The sequence below is a fragment of the Drosophila santomea genome, chromosome 2L (genome assembly GCF_016746245.2).
Source record: "Drosophila santomea strain STO CAGO 1482 chromosome 2L, Prin_Dsan_1.1, whole genome shotgun sequence".
Lineage (NCBI taxonomy): Eukaryota > Metazoa > Arthropoda > Insecta > Diptera > Drosophilidae > Drosophila > Drosophila santomea.
Window position 1 is genome coordinate 24,595,041 of NC_053016.2, and position 17,259 is coordinate 24,612,299.

The 17,259-nt window shown below is 37.3% G+C and overlaps 2 long non-coding RNA genes across 2 annotated transcripts; one reads left to right on the forward strand and one right to left on the reverse strand.

Annotated features, from left to right (window-relative positions):
* Window positions 1–11,375: 11,375 nt before the first annotated feature.
* LOC120458357 lies at window positions 11,376–12,301 on the reverse strand. The gene is made up of 2 exons (XR_005617184.1): window positions 11,736–12,301; window positions 11,376–11,653 (listed from the first exon to the last, which is right to left on the reverse strand). It is a non-coding gene; the product is annotated as an uncharacterized LOC120458357 (long non-coding RNA).
* An 18-nt stretch (window positions 12,302–12,319) lies between these two features.
* Window positions 12,320–13,208, forward strand: LOC120458358. Its single transcript, XR_005617185.2, has 2 exons — window positions 12,320–12,372; window positions 12,986–13,208. It is a non-coding gene; the product is annotated as an uncharacterized LOC120458358 (long non-coding RNA).
* Window positions 13,209–17,259: the final 4,051 nt, after the last annotated feature.

Sequence of the window (17,259 nt, forward strand, 5' to 3'; positions counted from 1 at the left end):
GTTTGCATCCCAATTAAGGCGCCGTAAGGCAAAAAGTAAGAAGTTCTTTTGAACCGATTCAATTCGGTCCGAGTAAACTTCATATTGTGGACACCAAACAGGTGATCCATACTCGAGGATCGGACGGACTAGAGAAATAAATAAGGTTTTGGTCATGTAAGGATCATCAAATTCCTTTGACCACCGTTTTATAAAACCAAGCACACCCCTGGCCTTATTGACAAAAGACGAAATATGGTCTGAAAATTTAAGTTTAGGGTCCAGAAGAACACCAAGATCATCAACATGTGTTATTCTGTCCAAAGAGCACCCACTTAGAGTGTAAGTCGCGTGCATTAAGTTGGCACGACAAAAGGTCATAACTTTACACTTAGAGCCATTTAAGTTCAATACGTTATCGCGGCACCAGGTTTGAAAGCTATCTAGATCGAATCGTAAGTCCAAATGGCGAGAAATGTCCTTATACTGGAGACATAATTTTACATCATCCGCGTACATAAGTACACGCGAATGCTTTATTATTAAGGGAAGGTCGTTAATAAATAGGTAAAAAGGAGCGGACCTAGGTGGCTCCCTGGTGGGGCACCGGATGTAACTCGGAGAATACAAGAAAGAGAATTTTTAAAGAGGACCCGTTGCGTCCTGCCATTCAGATAGCTTAGAATCCAATTTAGGAGATGAACAGGGAAACCTAATAAATCAAGTTTTTTTAATAAAAGAAAATGAATAACAGAGTCGAATGCTTTACTAAAATCCGTATAGATGACATCCGTTTGAAGATTATTTGTAAAGCCCTGAACTACGAAGGAGGTTAGCTCCAGAAGGTTAGTAGTTGTTGATCTGCGTTTCATGAACCCATACTGACATGGTTATATACCTACAAAGGTGCTGCAAATGAGGAGTGATAACGTATTCAAATAGCTTAGGGATAGCAGACAATTTGGAGATTCCTCTGTAATTGCTTGCATCCGATTTGCTACCTTTTTTATGGGGAGGAATCACAAAGGACTCCTTCCATATATGGGGGAACTGTGAAGATTCCAGAGATAAGTTGAACAATTTCAGTAGAGGCTTGGACAAGGCTTCCGCACAGAATCTAAGCACACAGCCAGAAATTCCGTCGGGACCTGGCGAATAAACAGGCTTAACTTGCTGAAGATCATAAAGCAGTGAGATTTCATTTAGAGTGGGAGTAAGGCCATTCGGAATGAGGTAACGTAAAATATGTGGCTTGAAAAAACTTGGCAAATTGATCGGCTATTGCCTGATTAGATGCTACCGTAGTACTATAAAAAAATAACGAGGAAGGGTAGCTGGTTGTTTTGCGCTTAGTGTTAACGAAATTATAAAACTGTTTGGGATCCTGAGGGAACTGGAACTTACAACGGTTTAAATAATTCTTATAACACTTAGCATTAAGCACGGTAAAATTTAACCGAGCACTTACATATTTAGAAAATATAGATTAAGAACCGGTATTTTTAAATGTTGTATAAAGTCTGGACTTAACATTTCTTAGATGTGTCGATTCTTTATTAAACCAAGGAGGTTTGTTAGAAATAGACGGATAGTACATCGGAACACAAGAGTTAAAAAATGATTTAATTGTATTATAAAAAATATTTACGGCATCGGCCATTATTTTGCAAGAATAAAAAACGGACCAATTAAAGCCAGATATAAAAAGATTTAGCATCCGAATGGATCCTCTGGTTGACTAAGAGGTGCTACTCTAGTCAGAAACACACTTTCTGGACTTGTAACAAAGCATAGATCCAACAAACGACCAGGAGAATTTCGAATATAATTAACTTGCGACAACGATATATCGAGCAAGCCGTCAATAAAGTCATGCTGTGCTGTAGGCAGAAAAATGTTTGACTGTTCTTCTGTGGACCACTTAGTGCCTGGTATATTAAAGTCACCTAGAAACACCTAGTTGGTTCCTATCGGACAGTCTATTAAGGAAATTCAGAAGACAGCGAAATGTAAGAGCTCGTAATATAAACATAGCTATCAGAAAATGACAGCTTTACGCATAAGAATTCTAAGTTCCTCTGACGTGAGGGTAGACATAACAGCAATAGAGGGGGATGGGGCAGTGATCTGGCCACGTCAGGGAAGTTTAATACCCACCGCCCCTTTTTTTCTATTTTTAATCTTCGCTTCGAACTCTTTCACAACCATACTATCCGGCCAAAAATCGCCAGAACATATGGTCGAGAAGAGCTCATTAGGGACAGTTATCTTGAAAGATGAGATGTCTCTAGCGTAAGAAAAGTTACATTTTTCCACTTTTATGTTGTCGGCTTTTGTTTTGTCTTGTATATAAGACAATACATCAGATGATGTTTGATCAGGGGAAAGCCGAGAAACGAAAATTTGTTTCTTACGTGAAACCACCGAGAGGGGCTTTTGCACTGCAGGTTGTATTTTTAAAGTGCCAACTTGTGCCGGTAGTCCGGACTCAATATTCCTTTGTGGTGGTAAACTATTCGGGACGGGTGGGATCACCGGTTGAGAAACCAGTGCGGACAAAACGGAATCTGTACCAATCCCAGGCTGGACTCCCTCCGAATCTTTTTTAGCGGCCGATCTAAGCAACATTTGAGGGTTTGCTGCGATCGTCAACTGATCAGCTGTGGAGTCCTGTTGATCGCTTGCTGGAGGTTGCGGGGCATTTCCCTTAGCCAGCCTACCACCAGCGGCTTTCTTGTGCTTTGGAGTTTCCTCTAATAGCTTGAGGCTACGCCAAAACTGCTAATCAGTCCTTTCAAGCCACCTTTAGTTTGGCGCATAAAGAGTTTCATTTCATTCGCAACCCCTAGGCAAGTATCACAACAGTATATTAGACTTAGCCATTTGCTAGGTCATCACTTGTTCGGCCCTTGAAGCCAGCGCACTTAGTGTGCACCAATCTATCACATAGCCAACAGGTCATTTTTGAGTGCTCAGGCTTTATTACCTGACGGAATCCAATGTTGTCTGCTTCCATAACAGCAGACAACATTGGATTCCATATTTAATTGGGTTAAGACCACTGTACCAAAAGACAAAATCAAAAATGTACCGCAAGAGCGCAGTCTTTAGGATTTTGTGTGGGAGAGCGGGAGAGCGGGTACACCGTGCAGTTAAGTACAAAAAAAAAACACCAAACAGCACAACGGACAACGCACAAAAGAGAGAGTAAGCAAAACGCAAAGACAGAAAGAGATTAGATTGTATTAATTTATTAAAATAATGCACAAATCACAAAAGATTCACACGCGAAGCGAACGGATCTTTAACTAGTACTGATTACGAAATTGAATTATTTAAGAATTTATTAAAATCCACCGCTGGATTTGGCAAAACAAAAATAAATTCGGAACGCAGAAAATAAACACGACCGTTCGCTTTGAAGCTAGAAGAAGCTATACAATTTTGGTTTAGAATAGTCTTGGTAAGGTTCCAAGTTGTAATAATATTTGGCTTTACATATTTTATTTCAAAATCAGAATGGGTTTTACTGTATCTACATTGTGTTGGGACCTGGTTTAGTATACCAGTTATACATTTATTTAAAACCAAGCTTTGAGAACTTGCCGTATAAGTTTGATAATTGTGTGCAAAATATTTGTCATGTATTGTTTCGGTTAGTATGCTACTTTATTCGTCTGGGTATGGTATTATTTTAAAAACTGGTATTTTGATTATGTCTCTTGGAATATGGGATATTATCAGAATTTCCTTTCTATCAGATTTAAGCCAATCTGAAGTTTTGATAGTAAGAAGTTTTTCAGAATTGGCGTAGATTAATGAATCGTGCTTTAAAAGATTTGGATTAAAGATACCTAAGCGTGTCAGTTGCAACCCAAGCTGTATGCCTTCATTGTATTCAGTGAATTGTTGTAAGTTGAAAACAAGAAAGAACGCTATAGTCGAGTTCCTTAACTACTAGATACCCGTTACTCAGCTAGTGAAAGTCCGGCATATTTGAAAAAAATAATTGAAAACAAGAGAGAACGCTAAAGCCGAGTTCCCCGACTATCTGATACCCGTTACTCAGCTAGTAGAAGTGCGAAGGAGAGTCTTTAACACTGACAGTTTTTGCCGGTTTGTGGGCGTTAGAGTGGGCGTGGCAAAAAGTTTTTTGGCCAATCGATAGAAATTTAAAAGACTAATACAAAAATGAAAAAATATCAAAACATTTTTAAAAGTGTGGGCGTGGGAACTTTGACCGGTTTGTGGGCGTTAGAGTGGGCGTGGCAACAGGAATCGACAAACTTGCGCTGCGTCTATGTCTCTGGAGTCTGTATGCTTAATCTCAACTTTCTAGCTTTCGTAGTTCCTGAGATTTCAGCGTTCATACGGACGGACAGACAGACGGACAGACAGAAGGACGGACATGGCCAGATTGACTCTGCTATTGATCCTGATCAAGAATATATATACTTAATATGGTCGGAAACGCTTCCTTCTGCCTGTTACAACAAATCTAGAATACCCTTTTACTCTACGATAACGGGTATAATTATCAAAGCTATCATTTGTTCTCCTTCAAAGATATAATATAAATGATTAGTCAATTCGATTTCTTTATTAATGACTTCTATTACGTGGTTGAGTTCGCCTATTTGTGCATTATTTTTAGAGATGTCGGCTATTTGTTGTTGTAATTCTTCTTTATCTTCTTGATGTAAAGTACCATTTAAGTATATGTAAATTGTTCCCATAAAGTTAACAAGACAAGATACTATGTTTTACAATTCTTATACCGTTCATTTTTCTGTGAAGTTTTTCTACTAGATACTAAATTTGTGGTAAGTTATTAAAAGGTTGAGTTTGTTTGATAAGTTCTTCATAAGTATTTTCTGTTTTAGTTAAGTTAATAGATGAGTAATTTTCTTCGTGGTTTATTGGTAAATCTATTGATCCGGTTTGAAAGATTAGATAACCGTGTTTTGCCTGGATACGGGTTACTTCTAGGTATTGTCGATAGGAGGCATAACATGAGTATCATGCTCGGGAGTAGGCCTGGAAATATCGTTATTATATTTACTTTTATTAATTTTCTTTTTAAACTTAGATTTATAGTGTATTATCTTTCTATCTCTATTTGTTTCTTCGAAATGTTTATCATCTATTTGTCTTTAATTTCCTGTCTTTTTGAATGGGTTAGTTGTTTTTGATCTACCTAGAGGCGATTCTCTAAAGTTTGTGTCTATGTTAAAGTCTTGTCTATTTTCATTGGGTTTGTTAATTTTGTTTATTTTATTTTGTTGAGTGTCGTAGGCAGGGGTTCCTGCAAAAATGAAGATGTCAGCTGGAGTTCGACCAGTTGTGTTATATTTTGTTTTGTGATTGTATACGTAAGTATACAAAAGTATTTTTTCGAATTTTGTGAATTGATTTTCAGGTTCATTTTCGCATGTTATTATTCTTAATTTTTTTATTAACAGTTTTATGAAATCGCTCAATGTCAGAAATTCCATGTTTACTTGTTGTTATATTTAAAGTCACTCCTTCTGATTCTAACCAAATTTTAAGTGCAATGCACATAAAAGCGGAGTCTTTGTCGGCATTTATTGTTTGTTTGTTATATCGTTGAATATGCGTAAAATAGCTTTATTAGCTTCAAGCCAATCTCTACTGTTTACTTCTATCAGGGAGGCGTATTTAGAATAAATGTCAATATATGATAGGAATTGTTTATTTTTATTAAGTAAAAATCCATGGCATACTTGTCTCTGGGATTGAAGGTTTCTGGGGTTGTTTCAAGGGTTAATTTTGTGTTTCTATGTTCAGTTTAAGCGATGATACAGATTTCACATTCGTTTTTGGTGTTTTGGATAAGTTTTTGGTAATCAAAGTTCTTTGAACTAAAGAGTTCTTCTCTACCAGGGCTTAATAATTTTATCCGTTTATAAGAAGCGTTTTGAGAATGAATTCCTTGAGTTGTGAGTATGTTTGAATGTCTATTAGTTTACTACTGGTTTTCATAGGGTTAGTGAAACTTTTGGGACTTATAATTTGAAAATACGCATTTTGAAAGATTTGTTTCATTAGGGAAGTAAATAAGACTTCTTAAATTAGATCTTTAGCAAGAAGTATGTTTATCAGTAATTTCTTTAGTATCTTCTTCAGTATCAGTAATTTCTTTATGATATTTATTCTAGTTTTATGGAAATATTTTATTATCTGAACGTCGTCAAAATCGTCATTTATGAATTCGAATTGTCTGTTATAATAATTAAGAGGGGTTTTTGTTATTAAAATGTGACTTTGGTTGCCTTTTGGTGCACTATGCATATTCTCCTAGGAAGTTGTCTTGAATTCGGACTCTGGATAAAGCATCAGCGACATGATTTTCTTTGCCGGGTAAAAATTGAATATTATAATCGTATTTATTAAGTTTTATTTTCCATCTCTGTATTTTCATATTGAAATCCTTTTTACTAAGCCATTCAAGCGGCCTAAGATCGCTTAATATGTCGAGCTTTCTACCGAATAGGTAGGACCTGAAATATTTTGTTGTTCATACTATAGCTAATAGCTCTTTTTCTATTGCTTAGTAGTCGAGCTATTGTTCGTTTAAAGTGCTGCTCCCATAGCAGATGGCTTTATGCTCTTGGGATAACACAGCAAATATGGCTATATTACCCGCATCTGTTTTTCAGCGAAAATTTCTTTTCGAAGTTAGGGTATATAAGGATTGCATCGGACGTGATGAGTAATTTTAGATTCTCGAGGGCGTTCTCTTCTTCATTCTCTTTTGTGTTTATTACTGCTCCTTTCTTTAATTTGAGGTTCATAGGTTTTGATATTTTTGCAAAATTGGGAATGAACTTACGGTAGAATCTGCAGAGTTCGAGGAAAGATTTTATTCCTTTTGTGGTTTTAGGAATAGGGAAATTAATAATTGCATTAATTTTTTTGGGGTTTGGTTTTATACCGTCTGTTGTGATAATGTAACCGAGAATTTCTGTTTCTTTCTTCAGGATTTCACATTTATCAAGTTGCAATTTTAGATTGGCTGATCGTAATTTATCAAATACCTTTTTTAATGACATTATGTGTTCCTCCAATGAAGTGGAATAACAGATAATATCATCTAAATAAACTAAATAAACTTTATAAATTAAGTATTCTAGAAGATTGTTCATGCAGCGTTGAAATGTTGCTGGTGCATTTTTCAGACCAAAGGGCATAGGAGTATATACATAATGTCCATGCTTTGTATTGATTGTTGGTCCTTTTGAGTTTGATGGAAACCTTTAGCTAGATCAATGGTTGTGAAGTATTGACAGCGTCCAAACCTGTCTAATATTTCGTCCATTACGGGGATAGGGAATTCGTCGTCAATCTCTCGTTGAGACTACGATAGTCTATTACTAATCGAAATTTTGGTTTACCAGAAGCATCGCTTTTCTCTCGGACAATCCAAATTGGTGAACAATTGGGGGATTTAGATTTCCAAATCATTTTTTGTTTTATCACTTCATTAATTTGCTTGTTGACTTGTTGATCAAACGCTTGGGGGTACTTACATATATGGTTTTTTGCAGATAGGGTCTTCGTGTTTTGTATGATTAGATTCTCTTAACTCGTCGTCTTAGGCGTAGTTAGAGGATGTTACTAGAAGGGCTTCATCTATGTAAGGGAAAATAAGAGGGTTTTCCTCAGATTTAGAAGATTTGGGACACTCATAGGTAGTCTTGGACTTTTCTGAATTAGTTGGCTTGGAGTACTCGTTAGTAACCTTTAACTCATCTGGTTTTAAGTGGGGTTTCCGCTTAATTTTGCGGAGGGTGTCCTCCTCTTTGTTGGGTGTGTAGAGGGGTTTCCGTTGAGTTAGATGACCTGGGGCACTCATTGGTAACCATTGACTCACCTGATTTTAAGTGGGGTTTCCGCCTAATTGATCGGAGGGTTTTTTCCTTTTTCTGAGTGTGTAGAGGGGTTTCCTCTGAGTTAGACGATCTGGGGTACTCATTGGTAACCTTTGACTCATCTGTTTAGATGTGGTCATACCACATTTTGAATGAATTGCCATTTATAATGACTGTGCTGTGTTGAATAATTAATTTGAGTGTTGGTTGGCTCTAAATAGTTTCTGCCTAATAGTGAGTCATGTTTTTCTGAAAAATTGTGAATATAAAATGTGCTTCATGGGACAAAGTTTGCTTGACTGCAATAAAACGCTTTGGTTCAATGTTATAACGGCATTTATAGTGTGGACTTTTACTATAATGGGTTTGATTGGGAAATTAAAGAAATTTTGTTTCATAATATTAATAGACGACCCAGTGTCTACTAGGCATTTGAGAGTAATATTATTTATTTTAATTATTATGAATGGGTTTCCTTCTCCTCTGAATCGCTTTCTGATTCCGAGGCTGGTTGAAGAAAATTTTCGCATAATGTGTCTATACTGTATTGGGCACTAGCACTTTCTCTCTTTCGTTTGACGGGAGGGTTGTGTGCACTATTAGTTTGTTGTTGAAAATTTAAATGATTCTGAACTCTACCTGTATTTAGTTTTTGTGTGAGTTCTCTTGCTAACCTCGGGTTTATTTAAGCGGGTCTTGAATTAGTGTTTGAATTTGGTTTATTTGTATTATGCATAGCATTGTTCACGAAATTTTAATAGTTTCTTTTGTTCTTAGGAGTTTGGGGTTGGGTTCTGTTAGGGCTAGAGTTATTATGGGGTTTTGTTCGGTCAAGGAATGTTATTTCGTATACATCTTCTTATTGTGCTATTTGTTTAAGTTTACATACTGTCGTTATGTCATGTCTGGAAGGGGTCATAAATAACCTATTGGGAAATTTTCTCATGATTAAATCTTTGATTGTATTATTTAATGCATTCGTGTATAATACAGTATTATTGATAATATTTTCTAACATAAGTTTATTTTATTTTGTGAATGATTTAATTTCTAACTCTTCGGATACTTCCGCTGAAGGGTGTGTTGTAGAGACGTATTCGCTGATGAGCGCGTTTATTAGGGTTGGCCAGGTTGTTGCTCCGGATAACTGGGAAACTCGTTGGACATCTCCTGCAAGTTCCATCTCGGTTGTTGGGTAAAGTTCAAGTATGAATTCGATCCTCCGAATAGAAGAACAGAGCTCTGGGGTGTTACCCCTGAATGTTGGTATTTGCCTAATTTGGCTTAGGGCTTGATTTAGATGGGGTTCCGATAAAAGTTGGACTTGTTCGGTTGCCATCGTTGATTTTTTGTTTTAGCAGAGTTTTTGGTTCTTGGTTTTTTGTTATTACACTTTTATTGACCATATGCAGTAGGTTTGACTATTGTGTGTCAACCACCGATTATACGTAATTCTTTTGCGGATAAAAAAGAGTTAACTTTATTCCGATTTTATGTTAATTTTAGCGCCGATTCGGGTAATTCAATCTTAAAAGATCCGCTTGGTCGTACAAGGATCTTTTGCCACTAGATTGATATTTTGTAAACAACTCGCACAATATTTTCTTTTCATCATACCGAATTCAGACCGAGAGTTTAATAAAAAAAAAAAAGAGCACGGTTGGTTTTTTATGTATTACTAAACGTTTTTATTATTTCCAATAAAGGAAGAGCCTTTAGGCTATCACTAAGTTGAACAATGGACTTCGAAGTTAAAGTGGGCTTGGCAAAGTTATCGCAATCGATAGCGTACTCAGTACTGAACTACTTCATGGAGACATGTTTGCGTTTATATAGGCAGATTGGGATAACTTAAGAGCGAAGTTTAAGAGAATTAAGTTATAAATATCTATTCTCTCGTGAAGAGAGAAGCTTCCGAAAAATTGGAGTAATTGGAGAATCCTAAGACGATTGCGTGGGCGGAAGTTTTTGTTATTTCAATTGGCTCGCCATCTTTGGGCTCTCGATCTTTGATTACATTTCGTGCTTAGACATTAATGTGTGTGTGTGATTGTACCCTTCAGTACCAAAATTCCTCGCCCGTATTTTTCCTCGCGAGAGTTCGAAAAAACAAATCTCACAGGCCTTTTTTAGCAAATTTTCAAACACCGAACTCAAGCCGAATTATGTCGTGGCTTTGCCACGAAGTAGTTCAGAGCAGTGACCGAAAATGAGAGTGAGAGATGAGAGAAGACAAAATCAGAGTAGAGAAAAAAACGCTATGTATAGACTTCTAAATACCGTTCTAATAATCGGTGGGATATTTATATATTTTAAAGTGTATATTTAATTTATATTTGTTAATTTAAGGATTTTAAATTTTGTAAGAAATTAAACTGTCCGTTTTAAATTATCTGTCTATTTGTTATTAGAGTTACTCTAATTACACGGGATCATTATGGTCGGAAATACCCTGGCAAGCGCCTGTCAGAATTTTCGGTTTCGTTTTCCGTCACCCCTTTTCTTTTGCATTTTTATTCAATTATAGAACGTGACAAGTGGTGTTTGGAACCTTTTCAACGTTAAATATAAAAAACCGGTAAGTAGTGTAATTAGTGAATTATTGAAGTAGTGAATTCCCGAGGAATTCCTCGGGAACTTCGAATTCCTCGCCACAAACGCCTGTTGTATGGAAATTCCTCGCCGATTTGTATGGGAAATCCCCCGGGATTCCTTGAGAATTACTGGGGGACTCCCTAGGGATTCCTTAGGGAATCTTTAGGGACTGGTACTGAAGGGTACTCAGACATTAAATTGTCTGTGTGACTGTTTAGAATAGTGTGTGTGGTTGGGGAGTTGTGGGTGTGGAATGTATATGTTACTATATATAATTCCATCAGTATATATATGAACACCCAGATCCAACGCGACGAGATCTCATCGCTCCGGATTAAAGTCCGGTAAGTTTGACGGAACACCGTTCCCCTTTTTTTCTATATTTTTATATACGTATATATTCGCGTATCAATTTCACCATTGTCCGGTGATGAATTCGATACACCCCTTACATGCACTACTAATATTTATTCTCGTTATGTTGGAGTGGGGAGGGGCTTACCAAAAGGCGACCTTAAATCGACGAACCTACGCTAGCAACATGGTGCCTGAACATCGGATGCCGCTCCCATGTTCTTAGTCCTTACCAGTAACACAGTCATCACCGAATTTAATCTTTGCATCTAGTTTTGTCACGGTTATGCTCTTTGTGAATAGTTGGGAATACATTTTTGGAAGTATCCGACTAAGCCAAGGAAACTTTTAGCTGCCTTAGATTGGTTGTCACTGGAAATAAAGTCACAGCTTGTGTTTTTGTTGGAGACAGACTAATTCGTTGATTCTCGATTAGTTTTCCTATAGCTTATTTTTCGATTTCTGCAAGGATTATTATGTCGTCTACATATGGTATAGCCACTCCTGTAACCAACGATGTATATTTACGGCACTCTTCCTTAATTTATACGTGCAAGAATACATTCTTTAAGTCGATAAAACTGAAAACCCTTTAATTTTGTAGTTGATCGTCGATAAAAGGTAGGGGAAAGTGGTATCTGATAATAATTATGTTAATTCGCCTATACCCGACACACAAGCGATCAGATCCGTTAGGTTTTTTGACTAGAACAACTGGATCGCTGTATTCTGACTTGGATGATGACGTCTTAAGCCGTTGATCGGTTTGTCTATTATGCAACGTTTAACATAAAAAAATCTACGGGGCCGTGAGTGTATCGGCATATCGTCGTCTAGAATTAAACCAATTAAATGTTGGATGACCTTGTCATTACCGAGTTTTTTGCTTGCTGTTGGTTCAATGTCTGTTCTTACCAGTGTTGGGGAGTACCTAGATACTTGTACCTAGGTACATACCTAGGTACCATTTTGTGGTATCTTTTACCTTACCTAGGTATACAAATATTATGCTACCTTTTACCTTACCTAGGTACAAATTTTTGTATACCTAGAGAATTAGGTAAGCTAGGTAAAAAGGTACTAAAATATTTGTGTTAGCTTTATTTATTACTAAATAGACTTTTTGATCATTTTCCTTTGAACAAAATAATCAAACTCCACAATAATAATAATAAGCTGATTCCACCATAGGAAATTATTTATGTTTCGATTCTAATTTCACAATTTTCCACGCAAATGCTGTTCGGTTATTATTAGCTTAAATCAAACACTCATATTTGATCATACCTTAACAATTTGTGAAAGAACCCAAAACTGTCCATAAGAGACGAAAAATGTCCGTAAAAGAAAGCTCAAAAAAAAGGAACTACATTTTGTTTTAAATGGCCAATTTTTTAAGCCAGATGTGAATTGTGTATTGTGTGTAAATAAAGCGATTAAATTCGACGAAAATTCGACTGGAAATTTACACAAACATCTTAAGGCAAGTATAGTATAAATATATTATATGTTCATATGTGTGTATTTCTGTGCAAGTTAAAAGTGAAGTAAAGTAAATAAAAATAAGTATAAGTTCTGTGCTTCAAGATATAAAAGTTCGTTTATACTTTTTAAATTAAAGAACATTTTATTGACAAAATCAAATTTTGTAATGTGTAAAAAGGGTATTTTCTCGGAAAATATTTAATGCGCGAAATGTGTATTTGTACATGGAAAAAAATGATTTTGTAAATAAAAGCGCATTTAATTTAGAAAATATAAGAATTGTGCTTTGATGTGTCGACGTTTTCTCTATACCAAATCAAAAATGAATGGCTACATCAATATTTATTGGAAATGGATGATATATATTGATGTAGCTATTCATTTTTACATACGCACATACAATAATTGGCGCCAAAATATTGATAATATATATTGATGTAGCCATTAATTTCTACATACAATAATTGGCGCCAAAATATTGAATATATATATTGATGTAGCCATTCAATTTTACATACGCACATACAATAATTGGCGCCAAAATATTGATAATATATATTGAAGTAGCCATTCATTTTTACATACGCACATACAATATTTCGCCAAAATTAAAATTCCGTCACAAAATTAAATGTTATGAAGTTTTAAAAATATTTTATTCTATTAATACTTTTTTGTAGAGGGTGCATCCAAACAGCTATGCGTCATATGAGGCCATGAAATCAAAAGTGGCAAAAAAGGAAGAGAATAAATCATCAGAGCCTAAGCGAGCAAATTTCTTCTGTTTCCAAAGCTCAAGCCAGGTAGCTGAACAACAAAATTTGCGTTCGGTTATTATTTGAAGAAAGAAATATGAATTGTTATTTTAATTTTAAAAAGTACCGAATAAAAAATTTAAAAATTCGTATACTTGTTTTTACCTTTTATCTTTACCTAGGTACAGAACAATTTGAAAACCTTTTACCTTACCTAGGTACTTATTTTTGTAAAAACCTTGTACCTTACCTAGGTAAAAATATAGCGTACCTGTCCCAACACTGGTTCTTACGGTTTCGAGATCATCGATATCAATTTTGAGAATTAAACTTATCTCAGCCTTCACTGTTCGCACATAAATGACTGAGTAGACCTTTTACATGTTGGTTGCGCCCTTTTTTTTACAAAGTGCTTTAGAAATTGTTACTGTTTTGAACGAGACACCCTGTATCCGCGCGAACAAGACACGCGCAAGCTTGCCCAGTACATTTTCATAAAATCGAACTCCTAACTGTATCTTGTTTACACCTTAAGCTAGCACAATCGTATGGCGATCCAAAGCTTTGTTTAGTCACATATTGCCTCTCAATAAAAACGTACGCATTGGTGTTGACATAATATTTTCAAGTGTATGAAATTAAACTAAACAGCTACACTAGCTGTTTCATTTATAAAGATACAAAAAACCGGTCCTTTGAGCCGGATAACCGGAACTGCGTTTTTTTTCCGGACATTTGATTTTGGTTATTTGTTTTCTGTCAACGGTGATCTTTAGATTCCTCGACCACCATGAGGAGTGTGATTCAACAACGGGGCTTCTGCAAAAGCCAAATTACTCGTGCGCATAATAATGCCTTAAAATTTGTTGATGACATTCATTCAATTTAAACGATAGTTGTCCGCCTGGCGCAACTACTGGAAAATTATTTGCGGTTTGTACTGCTCTCGGCAGAGCTGTATGCCATTTAATCGGAAGCCGATTGGGAGAACCCTGACGACGATCTGGATGCATATGAAAAAAAACACTAAACTTCCGCCCTTTTTCGGGAAGCTTGAGGACTGGAAACATTTTTCGGACATGATTATTGCGTAAAATTGGTTATGGTGCATACGAAGGTATTCGTGGCTTTCGAGCTCCTAACTGTAAGGAGCGGAATCCCTGGCTAATTTTCCTATTGCTTAAAAAATTTGATAGCGATACTCGAGAAGCATGGGCGCTTTTAACTTAGCTCGACCAATCCAGGCTTGACGTGCAGCTACAACGCAGAACGCATCTACGACGGCTAAAGAGCACATCATGCCAGCAGAATCCCCAACTATTTAAGTGTCCTTAGTTCATCGAACTCGACATTGCATCTAGACAGGAATATTTCAAAGCAAGGAAACTTTGTTTTAATTGCCTTAGTCCAGCTTATATGGTAGGCAACTGTACCTTGCGACATACTTGTCAGATGTGCGAGCGTTACCCGAAGACGCGCACATATCAAGCTGCGCTCTCGTCGCTCGGGCCAAACTCCCAGCCAAGTTATTGACACCTCACTTTCTACGTGGAAGCAAATCGAGCTTCTTTTGGCAGAGCCAACGTTCTGCACACCAGGAGTAATCGATGACATCGAATCAGCTCTGGTCTCTGTACACAGTAGAATGGAAATACGAAATATACGAAAGAACGACTTTCCTATTGCCCTCAATTCTGTATTTGGTTGGATTATTGCAGGTTTTTATTCTGCCTGCGATGATGAACCGACTACTGCTGTTACTCATCACGTGGACCTTGACACAATTATTCGTTCATTCATGGAGATGAACTGCATTCAACCTAACCAGGCTCCCTTAGACGCCCATCAAGTGCCCCTTCAAGGCAAGAGAAGGCACCGCCTATTGAATCGACCTTGCCACAGGCCACCAATCGCCTGTTCTAGCTGGAATGGAAATTTCGCCGGTATCTAGAATTGAAGCAGCAGTACGAAGCTTTCCTGGACGACTTCTTGCAATGTGGACACGTGGAACAACTAACTCCGGCTATTTGCCGCACCACGCTGTCATCAAACTGGACAGCCTGACTACCAAATGTCGTGTAGTTTTTGATGGATCTGGAAAGGACAGCTCTGGAGTATAGCTCGATGACAGACTTCATATTGGTTCACCGATTTAACGCGATTTTCTTGACGTTTGTCTACGTTTCCGGCACCACCAATGTAAGCAGTGCGCAGATATAGAGAAGGTGTTTCGCGGAATTCAAATTTTCAAGCCGCATAAAAATCTTCAGTGCATTGTTTGGCGCAAACTGAGAATGAACCCCTGCATTTTCACCTGCTGACGGTGACCTACGAATTGGCACCGTCCCCTTTTCTGGCTGTTCGAGTTCTAAAGCAAATCGCCGACGATCACCGCCAAGAGTACCCTGCAGCCTATGCCTATGTGGATGATATTCCAACACAACTCCAAATAATTTGACATGTGCCAATTGAATTGATTTGCAGGAGAAACTGAGCTTTGCCCAGCTAGATAATCGACGACAGCTTAAGGCTAAATCGCATCTAATTCGGTTCTCTCCGTTCCTGGAGTTGATGCAACGTTTACCAATCTCCGTCAGCAGTCCTGAATTCTGGGAGCCCGCAATCTCATAAGAAAGGCAGTCTTCCAAAGCAAACGCTTTCTTCCTGGGAGAACTTCCAATTCCTCAAGTTCAAGCTAGACGCTTCTTTCAGCATACAGGGCTGGATTACGATAGACCGATCGCAATCAAGGAATCCAAAGGACGAACTTCACGCATCGGAAAAGCATAGTTTTCTATTTTCGTGTGCCTCACCACAAAGGCTCCATATCGAGGTTGTTAGTGATCTAACTACAAAGGCTTTTATCGCAGCCTATTAACAATTCATCGACATTCAGACAACGGCACCACATTTCATGGAGGCAAGCAAACCTTAGATGACATGAGACGCCTGGCCATTCAACAAGCCAAAGATAAGAATTGGCGGGATTCTTCGTCAATGAAGGCATTTTTTGGCACTTTATACACCCATCTGCTCCCCATTTTGGAAGGATATGGGAAGCTGGTGTTCGCCAAATTAAACTCAATATGAAAGGTATACTTGGTTTCAAGGCTCTAACGTTTGAGTATCTCTTTACCGTTCTGACCCAAATAGAAGTTTTCATTAATGTGCCCAAATGGAGATAATTCTTTGGATCCACTGACGCCCATTTTGTGACTGGATCTCCGTACTCTGCATTGCGTGAACCCTGTAGTTTGTTTTTGCAAATCAATCGCTACCTGACATCTCTTTAGGAAGACACGAAAAGGCATTTGGAAAACGACAATCTGAAGATCGACACACTGGTAGTACTCAAGAAGCCTAATTATTTCAAGTGTCTGGAATTAACCAATAAAATAAACTTAACAGTTACACTAGCGGTTTCATTTATCAACAGTTACAGTGAAAACATTATCTACCCTTGCTCTATTTTCCACAATTTGCCGATGTATGCCCCTTGGAATCACATTTGTAACATTTCTGTTAAAGTTAATGTGATTCTTGGGTTTGTTTTTTGGTTAATATATGATGGGTATGGTTGAGTTACTGTATACCCTTTTGGATTTTCCGCGAATAACCTCGTAGCACTTAAGTTTTTCTTAAAATTCGCTCAGTTTTATTTGAATCGTAGAGTACTAGATTGTTTTCACACGAATTTTCAGGAATTGAATACGGGAACTTTTTAAATGTTTCCTCTGGAAGCTAACTCTTTTATGTGCAAAAAGTAAAACATCTTTGCGAGACCCTGCATCGATCGCGTTGCAAAAATGAATTTCTGAAAGTCATTAAAATTCTCTCACCCACAATTTAATTGGCAGATTGTCTTTCTCATTGAACGACCTTTCCAAAGTTGCAATATATGTATTTTGTTAGGTCCTTATCGTGTTGCAGTTTTAGCAAATTGCTAGTTATAGCAAGATCCATATCAGGGTTATTGACGAGAGCGTCGTTTGTCGGCACAGGTTCTACTTCGTCGTCGTAAAAACATTCTCTTTTCCGTTCTCCCTCCGAAATCGATCTCCCCCGGTTGGTCTTTTTAAGGTTATGTTCCGTCGTTAGATTTTCCTCAATCGATTCGCGTCGGGGTAAGACGTATTTTCATCGAGCTCTGTACAAAATCAATTTATTTAAGTGAAGTGAATAAATAAAACAAAATAAAT